The 26,284-nt window shown below is 36.4% G+C and overlaps 1 protein-coding gene across 4 annotated transcripts in view; it reads right to left on the reverse strand.

Annotated features, from left to right (window-relative positions):
* The window catches only part of LOC149795290 (putative G protein-coupled receptor No9), a 55,112-nt gene that overhangs the window by 7,979 nt on the left and 20,849 nt on the right, over positions 1-26,284 (reverse strand). The window contains exon 2 of one of the 4 annotated variants that reach the window (XM_089965010.1): positions 3,488-3,557. The exons of 2 other annotated variants lie outside the window; for them this stretch is intronic. The gene's annotated coding sequence lies outside the window, so the exon portion shown is untranslated. Of the gene's footprint in view, positions 1-3,487; positions 3,558-5,721; positions 6,093-26,284 lie in introns of those variants that run through there. One more of the 4 variants, XM_089965012.1, reaches the window with a different exon arrangement.

Here is a 26,284-nt window from a genome sequence, read left to right on the forward strand (position 1 = left end):
TCAAACCGCGATGTCTCAGAAAAGAGAGTTGAACTATATATATTAACTAAATGGTGTGTCATGAGCATTGATTAATATCATAGCAGACCAATTTCGTTCATGGTACTGCCATCAATATGACTATTTTGACTCACGCTCAGTTAATAATACAAATAATACACGAAAAAAACCAAAAGGATTGACAACTTTCTAAATGTGTGTGATTAATAAGTGGACTTCAAATCCAGTGACACACTAATCTGTACACGTTGCCAACGATCTCTCCGAATCGTCTTGCAGCGATTAACTGGCTTATGCGATGAGGAAATAAACATAATGTACCGTAACCACGCAAATTTACTTGAATAGCTTGCAAATGTACAGTGTTAAAGATGTGTGATGTAATACAAATATATATTATCATTTAAAATTAATGATACGGGAACATTTGTGAGGTTACAACAGATTTATTTTTTTAAAGATGCAGTGTTTATGACATTATTTTCATAGATACTTTTCTAGTTTTACTTACAATTAACGAAACAATTATTTATGTACATATTTATATGTTGGGCAAAGCTTATACCAAACTTGTTATAGAAAGACATTAATCATTCAGATGAGCAAAACGTAAGTACTTGTACAATTGTGTAAATATTATAAATATTTTAATTCACGCTTTGTGAGTAAACATTCCTCGATCTTTCTCATGTGTGTTTGGAACAATAATTAAAACAACGCAACTTTAAACAAACATAGCCTTCATAAAAGTTTCATGTGTACAATTCATGCTATGTCCTATTCGCCCATCTTTTTTCCTTCTGTCAAGAGGTACGAGAAATTGTCTTTATGATGTTTTCAACACAATTATATACTCCCTCCTGGCAAAGTTTTCAATCACAAAATTCGAATAAACATACATCTAGTAATCTTCAAAAAGGAAATATAAAATTTTGAAACAAATATCCCCAAAGTGTATTAACAACGTTATGATGAAGGAATAAAGCTGGTCTATAGACGTGGCAAAAATTCAAAATAGTCACGTTATAATTTTTTTCTCAAAAAAATAATTAGTGAATAATCTGTATTTACTACATAATGAAAGTATTGGCATCTGAAATTACCTTATGACTGAGTTACAATATGTGCTCCGATCGAGAATGCTCTGAAGGTTTTAAACAACCAAGAAATCAATAAACTAAATACTTTATTCCGACATGAAAACACAGATTTCTTTTCAAATTGGAACTAAATAAGTAGTTCCTGATTCCTGATGCAGTAATTGGCATTTATGTTTTGTATCTGTCCCACGTGTGATGTATTCATCAAAATGTTATCAGTAATGTTCAAAAATCAGCCTAGTTAATAAGTTCAGATCAGGTACGAAAGCTTCCAAGAAAGGATATAACTTTTAAAATTTTAATAACGGAAGTACATTTATTCACTATTATAGTGATACCCTAAATGCAGCAAACAACGTTTACGATCGGACGTTATAGACAAAGATGGTAGCCACAATCAATATCCATTCATACTTTTTTCCATAGATTCATGATTCTTTCGAGAAAAGTATCAAATTAGTTTGGAAAAGTTATTTTATAAAAGAATTGATTAAAGTGCTGCAATTATTCGAGGAAACTTTGTGCAAAATACAAAAAAAAAACATCAATCGCTACAAACATACGAAGTGCCCTTGCTGAATGTGGGGAAAAAAACATCCTAATTTTAGACAGATATTGTACCTTCATGGTGTGTACATTAACAACAGGTCTATTAAAGCATGTAGTATCTGGGATGAAATTTTGTAGCTGAGCCTGACACTTGATTGACACAGCAAACTACCTGAACACATATAAAGGCATCAGTTGCAACTATTCATGTACCTTACGTGTGCTTTAACAAATGAACCTGTAATTTCGATGTACTTTCGAAAACGACTTATACATTGTTACATTCTTATTTTGTATATGTCTGCAAGTGCGAGATTTTAAAGTGTTTAAGGGCTCCAATATTATTTTGATCCCTCTCTGTGATGATATGTTTCATGTTAGATAAATATTTAGGCTGTGAATTTCCACCTATATCAATATTATAATAAGTACTACACACTGAGTAAGAGAAATCTTCACAAAGACCGAGTATGACATTGAAGATGCAGTGAACGTTAACACTGTCTAATGCAACAGTCATTTTCAAAATGCAGCCCACCCTTGAGTTTATCTCTGAAACATTACGTATGCAGAGCAGAAAATGCTCTTTCTTATCCTTTGTTATCTATCGGTTCATGCCCATTTTCAAGGGATTTGGTATTATCTTAAAGGATTTGTTGTAGTTGTTGTTGTTCTAGGGTTTAACGCCATTGTTCAGCACAAGATAGGCTATACATGGCGGCCAGTATTACTGGTGGAGGAAGAACTCTGGAAAACCCAGGGAAGAACCACCGACCCACGATAAGCTACTGACAGGCCTTCCCACGTACCCACGCTAGCCGATCCTTGGACTCGAACCCACGCAGACAGAGGTGAGATGGCAGTGATCCGTAACGGTGAACGCTTTAGCCCACTCGGCCACTCGGGGCCCCCTTTAAGGATTTGTTTTAGCCATCATGCTTCAGTACATGTTGCCCTGACAACTGCTGTAGAGGCTAGATTTTCCTGAAGACTGCATGTTACTAAAGACTTATAAGTTCTTACAAAAACAGTGTTGGGAAACTAAACTGCAATAACTTTCATTTATATGAAAGAAGCAGGTGTTCCAAATTACATGATCGCTTAAATATAACTTTCAAAAAATTAAATATCCCCATCAATGTTGACAATTCTACTGGCATTGAGTATTTGTCTGAAAATTGTATAGCAGGATAACTACCAAATAAAACACTTTACTCTGTGTGTGTGTGTGTGTGTGTGTGTGTGTGACCACAAGGAATTCACGCATTTACATGTAATGTGTATAAAACAGGATTAGCATTTTCTTTGCGATGATAACTGTCACGCATACATTAAGTATGAAATGTATGTTCACACGTTCAGCATATGTATGCACAAAGTTAATCTTCAGTGATCACGAGACAGTGTTGGAAACTATGTTTGAAACATAATATTTATATATTCTTTTGGCCTGTGCTTTGGATTTTTTATAAATGTTATCTATTTTTTTTGCAGAAATCACATTAGTTTTAAATCCTCAATGCATGTATGCTGTTGTTAATTTTATGAGAGAAAAAACCTGCATAAATATTCAAATTAATACAAAATTATTAGGATAGATAGTTGAATTTGTATTGTTCATTTAGAGAGTGTCAATCTTGGTTTGATGTAGAATTATTCAGTGTTATCCAGTGGAAAACACACAAACAAATCACATAAATATTTATAACAATGCAAGATTGTTATAAATAAATTAAAAAATTGTTTTAAATAATATATTAATTTGTATTGTTTATTTAGTTGGATATAGAATTAATCAATGTTATCCAGTAACAATCACGCCGAAAGTTTCCACGTACATGTATATGCTCACAAACTTCTGTAGAAGCAAACTGGAATATCTGCTTAACATCTTGGCTCTTCACTTTCCTGCAAAATCAACCAAGATATCATAGTTTATGCGGAGATTACGTTGAAATAAAAAGGAAAACCATACAGATTTTTTTTATACGAAATCAATTGAATGGACTTCAGTTAATAACCAAAAAATATTATCGTCACTGTTGGTTAGTGACTGAAACAGACAGATGATGTGTCCTGAGTCTCTGATATCTCAAAGAAAGTACTATTTTCCAACTTGTTTACTGTTTATAATAAGACAATACCACTGCCTCTCCTAAGAGTTGGATCGTTAGTTTTTTTGTTTTTGTTTACATGAAAATACAATGCTAACATTATTTACATAACAATTTAATACAATACATCTTAGTCGACAATATAAGGAACAATATAGTAGTGTGTGTGATACAATGTTGTGAAAAATACATGTACACTTTAAGAATTATGGGAACAAGGAGTTTGCATTAATGCAAGAGTTTAAACGTTTTCCCTAACAATTTGATTTTATTTTATTAATTTGCTGTTCAAGATGGCCGCTATCGATTAACCGGCTGGACGCAGCTGTTCCATTTGTTTTGTGCCGTTTTCATGATATATGTGCTTGTTGCCTGTCTTCGTCTACGTTATTGTGTTCATCATGTATTGGCTGTTCGGTCGCTTCTGTTTACATTTAGGTAATGATAAATGTAGTCCCAGTTCGTGTAGTCTAGAGCAAAATGTAGTGTGGAGAGCCAAGGAGTGGTCATTTAAAGCAATTAATGAGGGTCCTTCATAGCATAAACGGGTTGACTGGCGAGTATCACGTGATGGCGGTTTGTTCAAAAACAAAGGAAGTTGTAGTAGTGGAGCAAGACAGCTGAGAAAAAGTCATATCGCAAAGATGTCTGCAATGTGGCAGTTTATAGTAATGTCTAGCGCTTGGGCGTCATGCCGCAGACATGTAGCATGATGTCCCACCCAGTCACATTATCCTGACACCAGGCCCACCAGTCCTAACACTAACCTCTTAATGCTGAGCGCCAATAGCTGATGGTCGCGCAGATACAGCAAGAGTTTATGTCGTTATTATTTAATGCTGTGAGAAAGTTCAGGTAAACATTTGCGTTCAAAGACTTTTTGTTACGTTGATTCAATAGCGTCATTGAGATGCACATGATTTTGAACCAAACATACGTATATACGAAAATGGGTGGAGCATATTCTATCTGCTTAGTCAGAGTATACATGCCATATCCTTGTATTATTCCACGTGGATTTATATGTCGTCAGTAATAGGGCTTGATGAGGAAATATTACGTACATAATGTCAATAAGTAGGTAGCTTAAATATGCCAGAAATACATGTAAATGTCTAAAACGTACACATATATGTTGAACAGAGATATGTGTGCAAACATGACTCGATTTTAATAATAGTTAACATTAGACCCTGAGATCGTGTGATTTGGATTCTTAACGTAGCTTTAACAATGGTTGAGTCATATCGCTACGATGTCTGCAGTACTGCAGTTTATAGTGATGTCTAGCACAGGGGCATCATGCCGCAGACATGTAGCATGATGTCACACCCAGTCACATTATCCTGACACCAGGCCGACCAGTTTAACGGTAACCTCTTAATGCTGAGCGCCAAGCGAGGCAGCTGTTAGTACCATTTTTGTAAGTGTTTGATATGACTCGACCGGCGATCGAACCCACGACCTCCCGCATCCGAGGCGGACGCTCTAACCACTAGGCCACCGGAGCGGTGTTAATAATAATAATAATAATAATAATAATATTATTATTATTATTATTATTATTATTATTATTATTATCAATTTAACACCGAAATCTGTCCCGTACGGATTTAATGTAGAGTGTTGTAGCCATCGCAAGGCTGATCTAGTCGTTTATCAAAGAGCTGTACCACTGCTAAAATCAAAGAAGCTTATGATAACGAGGACGTGAAAAAAAGAAGGTGGATGATCAGGTCGTTGTTGGTTTACACCTCATAAGATTCATCATGTAACATGACTTCGACCATCTCACACTTGTTACTGTTTTCGTGCCGATGACGACATTGATCCCCAAAATCAGTATGCTACTGCTGCTATTACTGGGATTGACATCCAAGGTTTGATTAGTTAGTACTGTCAACTTAAATGCTTCAGATAAGGCGGGTGGTTTGGTCATAATGACACTAAGTACATACCTCTCAACAAAAGTCTGTGTTTTCTAATCTTCTTTTCATCGAGCTCTCCTCCCATTTCCTCTGCATGATATAACCAATATTGTCCTTTGATGTACCATAAAACGTCAACGAACCAACCAACCATAAAGCCTTCCGCTCATAAAGACTCACCGTGAATATATTTTGAAGTTCGATTTTCAACGAAATGAAGGTCTCGTTGCCTTACATGCTAAATCCGTCAGTTCATGAATGCAATATTTCACCATTTCCAACAGAGATACGACAAAGTTCACTTTAAAGAGAGCTCTGATGACATTCCGACTTTACCTTAACGTAAACGCACACACCGATTCAGTAAAATCAGGATAATACCAAAACACGTCTTCCTATTAATGCGGCATGCATTCCATACTACTTTTGTCTGACTTTGATTTGCGGGATGCTTCGTTTCTATCACGTGACACGGCACACGTATTTGATTGATTAACGTGGAAATCAATATATATGAAGTGGATTGGTTTATTATAGCTATAATGTTTTGTTTCCTACTTTGTTGTTTTATTTTCGTTTTTTTATGTATGTTCAAAACAAAATAGCAAAAACGGTATCCTCACCTAGGGAAGAAAATATAGTGGAGTCTTGTAACCAATAATGTAAAACTTTGTTGTACAAATTGTCCAACCAATATAAATGATACAGGAATTCAGTCGATAACTGGAGGTGTATATTACAATTACTGGTCTCTTACTAATATTATTTATATCATGTTACAGTTGGACGACATCATTTTGACATTGGTTTGTTATGATTTCATGGATGATGTAAGCGCATGTGTTTCAGCTGTCATCCCTACTTGCAAAGATTATGAATAAGACCAAAATATCTATCTGGCTTAACGAATTGTTTCTTTATTGGCTCGTAGAATAGTTTACTGGTTTTTATGATTGTTTCTTGATTGACTTGCACAATGTCTCTTTATATATATATATATATATATATATATATATATATATATATATATATATATATATATATATATATATATATATATATATAAGTACCATATAACTTGATGTCCATCTGTAGTTTTACGTAAGAGATGAATTTAATCAAGAGACGGAACGAAACTGAGACATACATTTACCTGGTGAAAATTGTTATATCTGTATTTTCATATAACCCTGATGTCCAGTTTATAAGGACAATGTAGGCTACTCTTAATGATTAAAGAAAGCAACTCATGACGATCAAAGTAAGCTACTAATAATGATAAAAGTAAGCTACTAATAATGATCAAAGTAAGCTACACATAATGACTAAAATAAGCTACTAATAATGATCAAAGTAAGCTACTAATAATGATCAAAGTAAGCTACTAATACTGATCAAGTAAGCTACTCATATTTACTAAAATAAGCTACTAATAATGATCAAAGTAAGCAACTCATGGCGATCAAAGTAAGCTACTTGTCATGATTAAAGTAAGCAACTCGTGACGATCAAAGTAAGCTACTAATAATGATCAAAGTAAGCTACTCATAATGACTAAAATAAGCTACTAATAATGATCAAAGTAAGCAACTCATGGCGATCAAAGTAAGCTACTAATAATGATCAAAGTAAGCAACTCATAATGATCACAGTAAGCTACTCATCATGATTAAAGTAAGCAACTCATGACGATCAAAGTAAGCTACTCATACTGATCAAAGTAAGCTACTCATACTGATCAAAGTAAGCTACTAATAATGATCAAAGTAAGCTACTCATAATGACTAAAATAAGCTACTAATAATGATCAAAGTAAGCAACTCATGGCGATCAAAGTAAGCTACAAATAATGATCAAAGTAAACTACTCATGGCGATCAAAGTAAGCTGCTAATAATGATCAAGGTAAGCTACTCATAATGATTACAGTAAGCTACTCATCATGATTAAAGTAAGCAACTTATGACGATCAAAGTAAGCTACTCATAATGATCAAAGTAAGCTACTAATAATGATTAAAGTAAGCTACTCATCATGATTAAATAATATGAAAATACAACCTTAAGCTCAAGACATGAAGCCTCAAATATCTTTCGTGAATATAACATATTTTCTTCCTCATTTGCGATATTTCTCTATTTTAAAAGAGCAAGTAATGTTGATTAAGGCTTTAAATGCGTGTGTGTGTGTGTGTGTGTGTGTGTGTGTGTGTGAGAGAGAGAGAGAGAGAGAGAGAGAGAGAGAGAGAGAGAGAGAGATTTGGATTGTTAATGAACCTTTAAAAAAATTCAATCATCTAGCTGCGATGTTGGCAGTGTTTCAGTTTATAGTGATATCTAGCACCCAGTCACATGATCCTGACACCAGGCCGACCTGTCCTAACACTAACCTCTTGATGCTGAGCGCCAGGTGACGCAGCTGCTAGTACCATTTGTATGTATTTGTTATGGCTCGACCGGGGTTCAAACCCGCGACATCGCTTGAAATGTGAAGAACACAATAAAGTTGATCATATGACTTTATTTTTGACCTATGCCTTATGGGCGGCATCTTTTACATAATATCCATTTCGTTCAGGGAACGATCAAATTAATTTGTCGAAACATATCTAACCCACTTTTTTATATCCGAACATACGAAAATAGATTGCAATGGTTCCTGTCTTTCCATCTGCGTGATTCTTATCTTTCCATCAGCGTGATTCTTATCTTTCCATCAGCAGGAGCAAAAGCTTTCAGTATATTCCCTCATTTCTGCAACTTGAAACCCAGCGTCTCTCTGTAAATGATATCGACCTTCGAGTGGTGGTACATGCACATATGTATCAAGTCGTATAATCATATGTTTTAATTAAAGTGGTCACCATTGATTTAATGTGCAAATACGTACGAAGAAATATGTTTAGCCCCACTAATCTGTATAGACACGGTGCAGAGTGCAGCAAACATGAATGGTTGTAGCAGTTCTCAAATATGTGCATATATATTAGTTATGCGCCTGCAGAACTCTGAGTAGAGCAAAAACTGATGTTTCAAACCAGTATATGTCCAAGTCTTTTCAAAAAGTTATTTTCAGGTACAACGTATTTCTTGTGTTTCTATTTACCTTTAGTTCAGAATTTGGTTTAAGTTTATACCATAGTTTAGAACAATTCTTACTTCATTGAAAACCCAATTCCATCTCTGGACTTTGAAGTAAAATATGAATCTTAAGTACATTCAAATACTTTTTTTGAAATATTTTCTTGACAAAGACAAAAAAAATGTTGTGTACTTGTTCTCTCATTTTATATTAAAAAAGAGAAACAAAATGTGTTTGCCGAAAGGAACGTTGCCATTATACAAAGAATCACTGGCTCATTCATTCGTTGAGAAACGTAATCTCTATCTCGCTTGGCTAATACACACTCTCCGTCTGCGTTTGATATTGATGCACGGAAAGCTAATCTTGCTTTAATGTTTCTGATTGCTGAAATATATTCCATTAAATGCTACGATTTCCTCGGCAACCGTCTGGTTGCTATGATAGCCGAAAAACTTGGCGTAAAAAGCATTATGAAAGATAGACATTTAATCACAGATGAAAGATAGAAAATTACTCTGTAACATATTGTACGAGAGCTTACACCTAGAAGTTGTGACTTTATTGTGTATTCACCATGTGCCATGTTCTCGTTTAACAATTATAATTATATTAAACAACTGAGCACATAAAGGTTGATAACCCTCCTATATCTCTACCTATCATGTATGTATGTATGTATGTATGTATGTACGTACGTAGGTACGTACGTATGTATGCATGTATGTCTATATGGACGGACAGACGAACGGACGGATGGATGGATGGATGGTAGGATAAATGCATGAAAAGTATTGTGCTGGCAGTGGACCTTACTGGCCATAACTGTTGGACGTTAAGAACAGTCATGTGGTATGCACTAAATACATCAAGTGCGGTACTGATGATACAAAATTATTTGGGGAAAGGGAAGGAACTTGTTCCATAGCCGTAACTAACTTATGGAATAATAGTACAACCCTATATCCAAGCTACCATGAAGGAATTCAGGCCCACTGTAAGCACTGACATAGGGAAGATAGTACATCAAGTAGCTTTGTGAGATAAGAAAACTCTTTGACTTGATGGATAAAAAAAAAACCAAAGCAACCATGCAAACCTTTTACCGCATTATTGTTTTTAATACACTTCCAATTACACATAAAAAGGGAGGACAGGGGAAACAAACCAAAATACACTTTTTGAAAAACATGGTGTCACTTCTAAGCTCTAACCAGCTATATATAATGTGATGGAGCTAAGAGGTGTTAACAAATACTTGTTAATACTTGTTATTTTTCTTAATAAAACATGATTCTTATCCGTAAATCCTTACGAAATCCTGTGCTGTTTTATATGTTGTGTTAAATATATTCCACTCTTATCAATAAAATGATCCACCTTTCATAGGCTCGTGTGTGCAATCCCAACGCCCAAAAATCTATGATGAGACAGATATGTAAAATTTTGGGTACAATCCCAAAATAAAGAATTTTATTTTCGAGAAGGTATTGACAGAATTGTTGCACAGGTCTGGAGATACGAGCGACAGCCTGGTGCGTCAAACCTGGGAAGTGCCATTTTACAGAATTTAAGGTCTCATTTCCTAGGGTGGGGCGACGTTTCGCCCAACGCAAACTTGACACGACTTTTGATATACAGATGTAAATACTAACAACTGCCACTGTGCCACAGTGATGACTGTATCAAAAATTCGGTCTTCGCACCCGTACGAGTGTGTGTGTGTGTGTGTGTGTGTGTGTGTGAGGTACATATCATACATGAAAAAGGACTCCAGACTTATTTCGTGTATTCAGGATTTGTACATTTTGATGACAACGAAAATTGGTTACATATTTCCACAAAACATCACTTAAAGACCGATTTCACTAAGCCTAGGCTTCTATGGATTTTGACAGTTGCACAATTATTGTCATACTCTTTTTTATATAATGAATCTTTAAATTTCACTTTCGCAACTAGTCTTCTCTGCTAGCAAATATTGTTCCCAGAACAGAAACTTAACTCAGAAACACTAGGTTGACATAGCATAATGAAGGCCCTTATGGGAGGGGTTCAACTGTTATCCTGTGCACAGTTTGTCAACTTTGCAAACACCTTTTTTATTATAAAGATCAGGATCGGAAGTTTATTCTTTCGATATATGTATTACTGTAAACGAGGGGCCCCGAGTGGCCGAGTGGTCTAAAGCGCTCTCCGTTACGGATCACTGCCATCTCACCTCTGTCTGCGTGGGTTCGAGTCTCGGATTCGGCTAATGTGGGTATGTGAGAAAGCCTGCCAGTAGCTTCTCGTGGGTCGGTGGTTCTTTCCGGGGTTTTCCCGGGTTCTTCCTCCACCATTAATACTGGCCGCCATGTATAGCCAATCGCGTGCTGAAAAATGGCGTTAAGCCCTACAACAACAACAACAACATTACTGTAAACAGTTTGTTTCATGTAACCACTGAACCGTTTCATATCAATCCACTCATTACGACTGGGCTTGATACTCGGCAAATCATTTGGGATTATTTTGGGATGACTGACTCACTTTAAAAGCTTTTTAGAAGGAACAAAAACCATAATATTGTGATATGGAGCAATATGTACGTTCACTTTTGTGCCACACATAGGTAGATCTTCTGATAAATAATGTAACAGTCATTTCATACTGGAGCTTCGTTTGACTTTACTGTGATAGCAATAGAGTACGGTTGAAGGGGTATAAGTTTTAAGGCTCGATCCTATCGTGTCCACACTGCCAAGAGAGAAGCAAACGATTATGGATAAAACACCTCAAGTCACTCTACCATTACAAAGAACACTTTGGGATAGGTCTTTTGGTAGAGTGTTCAGTAAATAACGTTTCTCGAATGCGGTGCATGCAACTTTAGAAGGTACCGTAAATTGGCAATATGAAAAAACATGGTTTCAATGGTCTTTACAAGAAATATGGACTATGCGGTAGTTGGTGCGAGTTGATTCTTTACTACAGAGGCAAATCTCTCTCTCTCTCTCTCTCTCTCTCTCTCTCTCTCTCTCTCTCTCTCACACACACACACACACACACACACACACACAACACAACACAACAAACACACATACATCAACCCGGATGATCTGATTTAAGTAGCATACATGTTATTACATGTTAGCGAGAATATAGCTCATTGACTTACCCTCCTACAACCGCATAAATCGAGTTTATTTGAAAACTAAATATACCCTGTCGTTGTTTAATGCGCTGGCAGACCCGGGTCCATGCAGTCTGTTAGACGTAATCAGTAAAAGAATCAAAATACACCCTTATCAGAGCACGGTCTATGTTGTTTTCAGGTGCAATCGATTTCTAAGATACTAACGATGGTAAACTAAATCATACAGGTTCTAAGTGTACATTTTTCCTGTATAGGTCCTTGTTGATTAGGTTTGCGTGATATGCATGATTATTAAGTACCTGCATGTTCTTCGTTTTATTGAACCAATAACTAACTCCTAGTGGCAATGGTTACATGTACCGCAATCGAAGGGAGCTGTTGCTTAAGCGACTTATGGTCCGTGTGCAATGAAGCTTTGCAATGATCTAATGCAACTGAAAGGTACATTTTCTAATCGGAAGGTTATCTCACTAAGGTGGAAGCAGTTGTGTATATTTAACATGACTGTATGGTCTTAATATAAGTAACAGAAAAGAGTGAAAACCATCAAGTTTGTATGATTCAAAAAATAATTTCCCTCTTATTCAAAGTTAGAATGTAAAAATAATTTATGGTATTTCGAATTACCTACCACATAATCCTAGAATTTCGAACACAAGTCTGAATGGATAAAGTTCTGAAAAAACATAGTGGTATTTCAAATGATTGATGTTCCTGTAGTGGCCAGTAATCTCTAATGTACATACGTGCTAATGGCCTGACTTGTAATAATGTGCCGGCGGCTTTTTTTTAACAGTAATATAATCCAGTGTTTCCTAGTCTGAATTCACTTTAATTCAAGTTAATGTCTCTTAAGTTAGTATTATTGAGCACTTTGTACTTCCAGAGAAGAATATTTTGAATTAAATAAATTCAACCAAATCATAATACTGAACACAACAATGATTCTGCTTCACGATCTTACAGCACAAAAGAATAATTTCCAGATAAATATATTGTATAGAAAACTAATACACAACAAAGAAGAGTCATGATCTGTGACAAAAGTTCATTTCCAGATCAATCCAAGCTATATTTAGACAATCTATATTGCTAAAATCATAATAAAGAACAGGATAAACATAATATCAATGACACAGACCAAGATAATGATCTTAATATTTAACGTATACTCACATAAAAAATATAAACTACGTATTAGTTTGTTTACAGAATAAAACAAAATCAATGATTCTGGTCTGGGAGACAATGAGCTTGCATTTGGACAAGGTCAGATACAAAATACAATTGTACATAACACAATAAAATACAATTTAACATAACCCAAAGCATATAATAAATAAAAAAGAAAAAACAAACAATACAAATTAAATATAAGTACCAATAAGAATTATTTAACTGAAGTAATATACCGTTAAGGGCATAAAGTATTGTTTCTCTCGTGCTGAGCTTGATGGACTGAAGGCATATTTGCGTGCTGTTTGAATTGAATTATATTTTAACGTTGCAGAATCTGGAAGTTAGAAACGATTAGCCCGAGGAAACCTTCAAAAATTCTTAATTATGGATGTTTACCACATCAATATCCCTTTTACGCGTATGTGCAATACTTTAAGATCAATATTTACATTTATATGTAATACAGTAAGATAATTTTGTACATGTATATGTAATACAGTAAGATAATTTTGTACATGTATATGTAATACAGTAAGATAATTTTGTACATGTATATGTAATACATTGACGGATCTTCATGGGTGCTTTATCATGAGCGGATGAGCTATGTTCTTACACCATATCAAACGAGATCTTTCCGTCGACTCTGAAAAAAAAACACTAATGTGGTTTTGCATTATTATGTATCCCCTTTTATTCACACATTCATTTAAAAAGATATGTAATGTATACTTTAAAAAAGATAATTAGGAATTTGGCATTTTATGAGAGATAGTGTACAACCCGCAAAATGTACATGTATTTAACCGGGGCTAAGCCTCTTTAAACTGTGTAGCTACATCATCGGTCTGTCGGCAATTGACATGTGGATTTACTCTTTGGCTTTGAAGTTTTAAAAATGATGTATAGGCTAAATGAATGATTTAATCTGCAGTCAGGTAAGTGATTTTCTTTCCTGACTTCGCAAATAGAACATAGATTTTGGACCATTAAGTTGCCCCTTTTGTTACAATATACTCTCTATTTCCACGCAAATTTAAGGGCAAATTTTACAAATTAACAGCAATTAAATATATTCAAGTTTATACAGAAAGCCCATCTATTTATAGTACATTCAAACTCTCTAATTTTATGGTTTCAATTAATACAAGTAATTATTGATGAATTGGACTTAAAGTGATAATTTAAGAATAAAATTAAGAAACGAAAGATTCCGTCTCCTTCTATCATGCGGATTAGATTTTTAATATTTATTTGGACATACTTTATCAAGAACATTCGAAACAATATTTCATTTTTTTCTCTTTATTTCTACTTGAACAAGCGCAATAATTTAAAATGTAACTATAGATTTTCCTCAATGCCCCATGTGATCTCGATTACACTGTACATAACATATGTAATACTTCTAACTTGGTTCACGATAGAAACAGCTGCTGCTCTCTGCGATAGTCTAACATGTTTCAAATGTTTGTCAACTTTATCCTCAGAGTTTATTAACCAATTCCCTTCTTCTGTACTTTTAACAGACACAATGTAATTCCCTCCACTTAAACTTCCTAAAATGCAATTCAGCAGACCATACTTTTGGAACTCTTATGTTTAAATGGGTGTTAGCTCCGTTTGGCGTTTGAGAAGATTTACAGTATAGAATGCTTCGTGGGAATTAAACAGGTGCAAAGTTTTGTCCAAACGCGGAGCATTTCTAAGTATGCCACCGAGCTTTACCTCTCTATATCACTAATGTCACTTCCTACAAAATCTAGGCCGATAAATCAGCCCTTCACCCGTTACGATCTTGATGTTGGGGTTAGGGGCTGATTTCATGTATTCATTGAACTCTGCAATTATCAGCAGACACTTTTGGCTGCACAAATATGTGTATATTTCACACACTTACCGGTATTTTTCGCGGCTGTTGAGCTCCCGTCGGCTGAAGAGTTCATTTTGCGATATGTACAGCATATTTCCGAATCAAATCCTACATTTGACAACTTGTAAATCCAAGCAGAATAACACAACCCTAAAATACCGTTGACATTTAAGTTTCGTGATCACCATACTACACAGAGCAACCAATCCGATGCGACTTCCGCTCGTTCGCTCATTCGAAACACTCGGTACGTTTGGTCATGTGACTCGGTTGTTATGCTGGAAAGCGCTAAAGTATGATGGACGAAATTATTGCGGGTGTTCTTGACGAATTGGGCTATGACGTGAGATTAAAGGTGGAACAACAAGAAGCATTATTAAAATTAGTTGAGGGAAAGCATGTTATTGCTTTTTTACCCACCGGCTTCGGGAAAAGCCTGATATATACTCTTTTCCCTATCATCAAGAGAAAGGTAACGTGAATTTAGGAAATGTTGATAAAATGACATTGCTCTTTATTGAGGTAGGAGTTATTTGTATGTGAGAATAGTGATAATCGATTGGGCGAGCTGTGTTGGTGATACTAATAATATTTATTTGTGTTTTAGGCCACTAACCCAAGATACATATCCATACATCATGTGGTACAAAAAAGATGTCATAGTGCGTAACAAAAGAACATCTTAGTTATAAGAAGTAATATACATAAAAGTAATAATTATTGCATTTTACAGATATAAGTTATATAGCTATATACTGCACAGTATTCAAACAAGGGGATTTAAGTGTGACCATAAAAGCTGTGGAGCAAGATTTGTGATGATCTAAAGTATTATGTAGCAGGAGTCATTGATAAAATTATTATGATTATTATTGACAGTATGACATTATCATTTTTTGGATTGATAGGATTAATATGAAGTTATAATAATTTCTTTTGTCCTTTTCATAGTTTTGATATTTAAATCTTGCCAGTATTCATTGGAAAGTGTTGGATGGATACACTGATTTATGGAATGTTAGACAGAATCTTACTGATTATGCCGTTTCTCTTGGAGACCTAATATGGGATGTTTTGATTCATATAAATTATGAATGCCTGTCTACATTATAAAACATAATTACCACACAATTCATGAAAATTCTTTATCAATCTTCATAGCAGTGTTAAATGACAGTATTCTTTTGTTTTATTCTTATTAATGAATATAATAAATTATTCAAGTATGTGTTTTTGTCTAGAAAATTTAAATAATGAAACATGCATTCAGTAAGAACACATTGACAACATATAAAGATGATCACATAACAGTTTCTGTATATTGTCATTGTGATAAGGCTATTACTGGTGCATGGAAGCCAAAAATATTAAATGTGACATTGTATAAAAAAATGATAAGTACAATTCAGAAAATATTTTTTTAAACATGCATGAAATAATAGTTTTTCTGTTCTTTTGATCTTCAGTTGACCGGTAAGCACCAAACAGTGCTGGTTATATCACCACTACGGGCCTTGATGTTAGACCAACAGGCAATAATGAAGACACACAGCATCAAAGCCCAATGCATTATAAAAGACATGCCAAAGGAATCCATTCAAGGTAATTTTCCATTGACAGTCATGCATATATAAAACAGTGTGTGTAAAAGAAAATGATTTATTAAAATTTGGCACAAAAATTTATGCAAACCAATTAATAACTTTCCACAAAGTATCTAATATACTAAGAGATTTATGATGGTGTTGATTTCTGTTCTTGTCCTTATTACATACCAATCAAGGTAATACAAATAATTATTGAAAGAAATAAATCAACTGTTATATTTAGCATGGGATATTGTGATCATACACTAATGGTAGACTATCTTTATACAAGAAACCTTAAGTTATTTTGGTGCAAGAAGTAGTTTCTTCATTCAGATCTGTATTTATCTTAAACATAACCTGTTTTATATTTTTGTTATTCTTTTACAAAGACAAGTTGTAGAACAAATCTATTACACAATAATAAAGTAAAAACTGTTAATGTAGGAAAAGGATAGTAATCAAATTTCACATTTCTACAGATATCAAAGATGGAAATGTAGATGTTATTCTGGCCAGTCCAGAGGCTATCATGAAGAAGGAATGGTTACAGATTGTACATCAAGAACCTTTGTGGTCACAGCTATGTCTCCTTGCTTTTGATGAGGCTCACTGCATTTCACAATGGTGATTATTATATTCTTTATACTAAAATTTATTGTACAACATAATAGAATACTGTGTAACATCTGGCACAGAGTCTGTCTTTCGTTTATAGGAGTTAAATACAATATTGTCCCTGTTTCCATGCAGTAAAATTCTGTTATTTAAAGACTTTGATGTGTGTATTTCAAATCAGATAAAATAGCTCTCTAAATTCAAATGAGACATTATGAAAATAATAATGCATTAAACAAATACTACCTCTGAATCTGAATCATACAAAAATTGCATGTACTCATGTAGCTCTTAGTGCCTTGGGTCATTTACTTCAAGTTCAGTACAATCATTCTTATAGCAAGTTTAATTATTCCATAACAGGGGACTTGACTTTAGACCGGAGTATAGAAAAGTGGCTGAGCTGGTGACTCATTTCCAACACATTCCATCTCTTCTCCTTACTGCCACAGCAACAGAAAAAGTGGAGAAGGATTTGAGGACTCTACTTGCACTTCCTACTGGGGACACACATACCATTGCCAGACTTCCAGACCGGTACCTCATTCTTTTATTTAACATCTGTTCTATGATTTTTATGACCATTCACTTTCACTTATATTTTAAGTATTTTGTTTGTCTGTTTATTACTATTTCAAGAAATATGTAAATTATTGTACAAACCTGTCTCTAGCTGTATTTGCCTGAAATAAACCCCAACACCACAGTAAAACTATACATTGGTTGTGGATATTCATAACATTACGCACATCCTACCGACCTATTCACATGCTATTAAACTTTTATCCGATAAAGAACTGACATACAAATACAAACAACTACTAGCAGTGGTAAGTGCAAGAATCAAGGGATACTTGAGTAGAAATAGGGTTAACACATTATTTAGTTTTGTTTTGTTTGAAACAAATAGGGGAAATGTAAGTTGTTATAGCATAACTTCTATAATATTCAACACATACTCCCATAGTGGTGATACACACACCCTTCTCCACTGATGAAAACCTCTTATATTCAAGCAAGGTACAAATTTCATTCTCTTCATTCTACATACATATTTTACCTATCTAAACTTGCCACCTCTCTTATCAACCATTTGCTGTCTGCTTAAAGTGACTGCACTTTTTGCAATGCAGTGTTCAGTTTTCGTGTGATGAATTCCAACAAATTATAAATAGTGATCATGGGCTTTCTGTCAGATAAATATGAGCATTTAAACAGACACAAAAAATTATTGAATAAAACGTAAGGTGAAACAAAATGTCCTGACTTGTATTTGTTTCTTGTGCAACATAACACTAGTATTAAAAAAGTGTTTCTCTTTCAGACCTAATATCTACATACATATGGAGAAGTGCTCAGAGAAGTATGAGGAAGTGCTTGCATGGTTGCCACATCATGTCATGTCCAGGAAGGAGAAGTCCCAGAAGATAGTTGTCTATTGCCAAAGCATGAGGGATTGCCAGAACATTTTTATGTGGCTCATGGAAGACTTGGCAGAGAATGCATACAAGGATAAACAGTCAGCTTCCAATAATCGTCTAGTTGAGATGTTCCACAGCAGGACAGATAACGAATCAGTGACTAGAATTCTGCAAGATTTTGTGAAGCTGCAGGGTTCCATCCGAGTTCTTATATCTACCGTTGCCTTTGGTATAGGAATTCAGGTTGAGGATATAGATGTTGTAGTACATTGGGGGGTTGAAAATTCAGTTCTCTCCTATTGGCAAGAAGTTGGAAGATGTTCTAGGGATGGGCGTAAAGGACTTGGATTATGTTACATATTTCCTAGGTCTCTTAGCCGCTGTTCAGATGAATATATGAAGAAGCTTTGTAACACATCTGACTGTCTGAGACGTTGTGTGCTGGAACAATTCCTTCTCTCCAACATGGACCAATCATCTTTACCATCGTCCAGAATGTGTACTCAAGAGGATTGTGATTGGTGTGAATGTAAAGCCTGTATGTGTTGTGTTAACTGCATGTACAGATGTGGATGTGCGGGAAAACCTGTGAATGTCATTGATCGGTTGTAGAGTTCTGGTTGAAATACATATTAACAGATTGGAATGTGCACTATGTGTAATTCAGTGAAACATTACAGTATTCAAGGCTCTCTAACCTAATTTAGAACAAATTACTACATAAGATTGGTTTAAAGTTATCTGCTGATATATATATATATATATATATATATATATATATATATATATATATATATATATATATATATATATATATATATATAGTAATGCAGGAAACAAATACTAACAATGAGTCATACAAAAATTGCATGTACCGGTACTCATGTACAGTAACATGTATATATTATATTACCATTTTAAGTGGATTTTGATGTAACTCATTGATGTTTCAGCACATACTGGGCTATACAACACTGAAACTACCAGAAGATGAAAAATGCATAGAAATTTGATTGGCATATCATCACATTCAAGGCTTACTACATGAACTGGTGACTAACAAGTGGACTGCACATAATTCATTGACACATCATTCTGTTGGAAACAAGCTGACATTTAAGAAAAAGCTGATTAGAAGTACATGTTTAAAAAATGCCTAGCCATGTGCTCCACTTTCCATTCCAGACTTCCCAGACATTATTTAAATGACACGTCAACATATCATGGCTGTAAAATCCCATATATTACAGTGGATTTGGACTGTATTAAATTCAATAACACATCAGCACATTCTATGCTAAATAACCTAATGTAAACTATATATTACATGTACTTGTAAATAACAAATATATATTTGGTTTACAGTCAGTCACAGATACATCAATACATTTGTTAGCAATATATTGCATATTGTTATTTATGTTAATGAGAGACTACCTGTCCAAACGCATCAAAATTTATTGGCATCCATCACAGATAACAATTATCTGTTAAAGAACTAAATGAAAATATCTCATTTGAATTATAGTATTAATTAAATAAACTGTATGACATATTTTTATTATTTACAAATAGTTAATTCAAGATATTATAGTTCAAGTCTGTTATCTTTATTTATTGATCTAAATAATAATTATTAAAATATCACAAATGTGTTGATAGTTTTTATAGGAATTGGGCAGTTCTTAAAACCATACAAAACTTTAATCAACATTTTATCTTTCTTTCTTTTCAAGCATCAATTGATACCTTTCACTACTGTTTATTTTTCTAAAAAAATATATGTATCTGAAATTTACTGTCAAAGGTTACAAATAACATTGAGAGAGAGAGAGAGAGAGAGAGAGAGAGAGAGAGAGAGAGATGTTTATGATATGGAATCTGCATAGGCATTATGATTTAGGGTCAACATTGTTTAATGAGATTTTCCTAATGTTGGGTGTCATACTGATTATTAAGTGAATATTTAATTATTTAATTATTAATTTCACTACTATAGAATAAATAAAGAAAAAGTGGCAACACTTTTTGTAAACAAGTGCTGTAATTTTTTTATATTCTTGTTTTGAATCTCTAAAATTGGATTTAAATGCACCATTATTGGGACCCTTATAACTTGGAAGTTTGTCATTTCACCTTGCTAATCACAGTAGAACAAGCATAACATATATATGCACTTCTGTCTGGAGTAAATGTTAGCCCCAAATGATCATGTAGCACATCTTGAGCTGTTTCTGTCTGTCTCTTCAGTTTTCCATGTAAATTAACTTTGTTGGATCGATTTGCGCCCAGGTGAACACCACAAAGCGAGCATGTATTTTCCGCCATTGTCTAATTTTTTGCATTCATTTCGTTCTAATCACGCGTTAACTTAACTGTACGAGAATGGTACTACAAAGGATGTTTCTTACCTGTCTTGTTCGGAGTCTGCTTGAATCACGTGATAGTCACATTCACGTTGCTACAGCCGAGTCACATGACCAAACGTACCGAGTGTTTCGAATGAGCGAACGAGCGGAAGTCGCATCGGATTGGTTGCTCTGTGTAGTATGGTGATCACGAAACTTAAATGTCAACGGTATTTTAGGGTTGTGTTATTCTGCTTGGATTTACAAGTTGTCAAACGTAGGATTTGATTCGGAAATATGCTGTACATATCGCAAAATGAACTCTTCAGCCGACGGGAGCTCAACAGCCGCGAAAAATACCGGTAAGTGTGTGAAATATACACATATTTGTGCAGCCAAAAGTGTCTGCTGATAATTGCAGAGTTCAATGAATACATGAAATCAGCCCCTAACCCCAACATCAAGATCGTAACGGGTGAAGGGCTGATTTATCGGCCTATACAAAATCGAGCCTGGGTGGGACTTCCATAGTAATTTAAATAATATATTGGGAGCACCCCACCCCAACCCTACCAAACACCACGATGGGCGCTTCGTCTGGGATATGAATTAGACATAAAATAGTATCTTTACGACCTAAAGTTTTATTTGTTAGGAAGTATTAGTGAGATAGTTGTGAGATATTTTTCATCTTGTGTATGTTATATTAGATATTTGAGTGCTTGGTATCTCTTTAATTACTTGCAGTAATTGTGAAACAAATATCGGGCAAATTATCTTACCTGAGCGAAGTTAGTAGTGTCAACAGGTAAATATTTGATTAGGAACGTGTAACATCTGTCAGTTGTTTAGCAAGTCGAGACAAGGTATCACTTACTGTTAGTATCATAATAAAATGGCTACAGAACGATAAATGATTAAGGAGTACCGTGCCATAGGCTTGGAAGATCTCGTGGACGAGGGAGATAGCCTGGCAGCATTTAAAGAGGAAAAAAATCAAGAATGTAAGGCAGAAAAAACAGCGGACAGAGAGCTGGCCAAGATATCAGCGAACAGAGAACTGGAGCTGGCCAAGATTTCAGCGGACAGAGAAACACAGAAAGAGCTAGAGCTGGCCAGACACACTCACGCTCTCGAAATGGAGAAAGTAAGTTTATCAGCTAGAACACCGATAGGGACGACTCCAGTATCAATCACCGAACGGTACAAATAAGTATACCGCGGTTCAATGACAAAGACGAGCCCTTGACGATTCCCTCTGCAATTTGAGAAACTCGCGGACGCTTGTAAAATTCCCTCGCAGCATTAGGCGATTAACGTCTCAGCCTTTTTGCAAGGTGCAGCTCTCGAAGTTTACCACAGCTTAGCTGCAGACGACGCTGACGACTACAGAGCGCTCAAGAAGGCCCTCCTTTGCCATTATCGGCTGACCGCCGAAAAGTACCGTAAACATTTTCGGTATTCGACGAAAAAGACAACGGAAACCCACTCTCAATTCCACACCCGTGTTTGATGGTTATTTGAGAAGTGGAAGAAGATGGCCGACGTTGAACGATCGTACGACGGTCTACGCGAGGTCATACTGAAGGAGCAAGTATGTCCTGACTACTTACCGTCGCTAGATGACAGTCTTTCTAGCAGACAGAGAACACCGGATGCTCGAAGAGATCGCCAGCATGGCGGAGAGATACGAGCAGGCACACTGTAGAGGTCCCGGGGCTGCAGACAGACCTCGACCCACTGAGGAGCGCCAAGTGGGTGAGGGAGAGCCGGCTGTCCGTAACCGCCAGGGCGACGAAAAGGTCGGAGGGGGATCCGCAGGTAATGATGGCACCCACAGACCAGGATATGCCTCACCCACTAGAATGGGCCTTTCAGGTCGACGAGGGCCGTCGACGTGTTACAACTGCATGCGCCCGGGGAATTTTTCCAGGGACTGTCCCAAGGGCAGGCAGACCCAGGTGAACGCCGTCGCTAGCAAAGAGTGCGAGCCGGAGAGATGCTGTAACGCAGCAAACCTCGCATCTGCAACTGTCAACGGCGAAGGTGCCACGATCTTGTATGACACTGGGTGTAGCGTTCCAGCCATTGTCGAGAAGAAATACGTGAAGCCTGAGGATTACACAGGGAAGGTAATTGAAATCCAGTTCTCGAACAGCGCGCTTGACTCGTTGGCAGTGGCAGTCATTGACCTCGATTCACAGTACGTGAGGAGGAAAATTGAAGCTGCGTGCTTGGCTGGAATATCACATGACGTCATACTGGTATGTCGTTATGTGTTGCCACAACCGAACCCCGAAACCTGCACACCGATGCTCTGTGGAAACCAGGTCCAAGAGTCGACAGACAAAAGCGACGCCGATAGAAGTTACGTCGACACCGGTGAGTAACGTTCTTGCGGCCGAATTGATGAACCTTCAGCAGGAAGATGCAACTCTGGCGCAGTTGCACAAACACGCTGCAAAGGAACGGAGAAAGAAACTCCGAATGGAGCGGTGAAGTTCGCATATAAGAAAGGAATCTTGTATCGCCACGCCCGGAAAGGCAACGAATACTTCAAGCAAGTCGCCGCCCAAAAGAGAATCGAGATAAAGTGTTGAAACTCACGCATGAAAGTCTCATCGGAGGACACATGGGAATGTCCAAGACGCGTGACCGTCTTGTCAAAGAATTTCTACTGACCAGGGGTCCAGGGAGATGTTAATTGGTTCTGCCTCTCCTTTGACAAGTGTCAGAGAATGGCACCAAAAACGGATCATCGACCCGTCCCCTTGGGGAATACACCCCTTATCAGTGAACCATTTAGACGCGTCGCGATGGACTTGATCAGACAGATAAAATCCGCGTCGTCGCACGGAAATCAGTATATTTTAACGGTCGTAGATTACGCTACACGCTATCTGGAGGCCGTCGCGTTGCGTAATATTGATTCGGAAACCGTCGCTGAAGCGCTATTTGTAATTTGGCCCGACGAGATCCTGACCGATCAAGAGACACAATTCATGAGTCGCGTGATGGCAGAGGTGAACCGACTGATGTCAATTAAGCACCTTACAACTAAACCATATCAACCCCCAATGTAACGGACTGGTCGAACGGTTTAACGGGACACTGAAAAATACGCTCAAGAAGCTGTGCGAAGGTCGCCCCATAGATTAGGAGCGGTATATTCGTGCCATGCTTTTTGCATACCGGGTAGTACCATAATGGAGTTTAGGGTTTTTTCCCTTTTAACTCTTGTATGGGAGGACCGTACGTGGCCCAATCGCCGTACTGAGACAGCTTTGGACGGACGATCACGCTGTCGAAGAGGTACGTACCTATCAGTACGTCGCGGATTTGCGAAACAAACTGGAGGAAGTTTGTTCCCTTGCACATGATAACCTCAAGCGAGTGAAGACATGTCAGGCGAAGAATTACAACAAGCGCGCAAAACTACGCCAGTATGAAGTAGGGGACAAGGTGTTGTTGCTGTTGTCCCAAGAACACAACAAATTGCAAGTTTCTTGCAAAGGTCCGTACGTCGTAACCGGGAAGATCGGAGGTCAAAACTGTCGGATACGACTACCGAATAAGGAGAAGCTGTACCATGTCAATCTCCTTAAGAAATAGCGGGAAAGAGAGACCGTCAGCGACTTTGTCGTCGCCATGATCGTCATTGAGGAAGCCGAAGGCGATATGGAAGGTGCAAACACTGTCCCGGGCTGTCCTTTAACGAGGGCTGAGACACCATCGGACGTGAAGAGTGACCCCATGTTGACTGCGGTACAGAGGGAAGAGATAGAGAGGTTGATGGCCGGGTATTCAGATGTGCTTACGGATATGCCCGGGAGAATGTCACTTGTCGAGTTCGCAGTACCAGATGCAGATCAGATACGTGAAAGGAACCAAGAACGTAGGCGCTGATTTCATGAGTAGGAGCACTGAAATGACATAGATCGCTCTATAGATAACCGTATGTTGTGTGTATATTCGTGTCCGTAGTCAGCGTGTAGCGTCGTTGTGGTTGTGTTCTTTTATTCGTGTAGTAACGCGCATTTGAATTTGAAGCAATTTTGGGGGAATAAAATCCCGATTTTATTCTCAAGCGTGGGGGAGTTGTCACGTTGCCTGTCCGCGATTACGTTAAGTCAAGAACAAAGGAATCGGCTAGAAGCCATGTATATATGTTAGACACCGCTGCTATAGTGGTCCTGTTCGTAATTATTACGAGAGCCCAGCTTGCTGGGTGTCAAAAATCACGTGTTGACGTTGAAAGATTTATTCAAGAACAAAATAACCCTTATTGGCGTCGTAAATCTCACCACTCTGACAGACGACCGGAGCATTGTCTGCTAAGATGTATAGAACAGAGTAGAATCAATATCCAATCGGAATTGAGAGAGGGTGTGGTCACCATTTCAACTCGAATTTAACTGAGTATTTTAGACTTAAAAAAAAAACAGTCATTATGAAACATCGTGCTGAGAACATGTAGCAATAGTTACGGGAAGCCACTCGTGAATTGGCGGGAAAACTTAGGAAATTCTCAGGAAAGACAAAGCTTCGTAAAGGTCAGTGAGTTATTTGCTCGATTGTTGCAGAATATTATGGCATTGTAATTATGTGCAGTATGTATACTTCATTACTAGAATCGTTAGTACGTAGAATTACCTTTCTAGTGTTTACTTTACATGAGTATTTGAGAAATGAGCTATGATTATGTAAAGAATTATATAGATTGCTAGCTCGTAATTAGAAAAAATATTCGCTATTTGGTTAATTAGTAGTAAGCTAGTGCATTTATTCATGTGATATTCTAGATTTTGCAACTGTTGAATTGAATTGTAACTTCGGAAAATGGTTGCAGTGTGTACAATTAGTTAATATGGATATTTGAATATTGGTGTACACTTGTGGGAGTGTAATGTACAGAGATGCGTCTGATTGATGTGCTATTGTTCAGTATAATGAGATTAAGAATATATATATATATATATATATATATATATATATATATATATATATATATATATATATATATATATATATATATATATATATATATATATATATATACTGATGTGATGCAGTTTATTGATGTCTGTATGATAAGTAGTTGATACCGTGCTTTTATTACGACGTTGTTTTCCATACAAGAGTGTATGAGTATTTCGATGACCGAAAAATGTAATAGACGTTATCTGATGATTGATTTTTGGTTTAGTGTGAGACGAGATGGCTAAGGAAATATTATAACGTCCTTGTGTTTTCACAGGAAGCTTTTAGGGGACAGACTTCCGGTGTGGTTTAGTCCCGAGCCTCTAGGAGAGAGACGGAATATAGACTAGTGGAGAAGTCAATTGTGAA

This window comes from Sinohyriopsis cumingii, chromosome 7 (genome assembly GCF_028554795.1).
Source record: "Sinohyriopsis cumingii isolate HCF-2022 chromosome 7, ASM2855479v2, whole genome shotgun sequence".
In the NCBI taxonomy this organism is placed as follows: Eukaryota; Metazoa; Mollusca; class Bivalvia; order Unionida; family Unionidae; genus Sinohyriopsis; species Sinohyriopsis cumingii.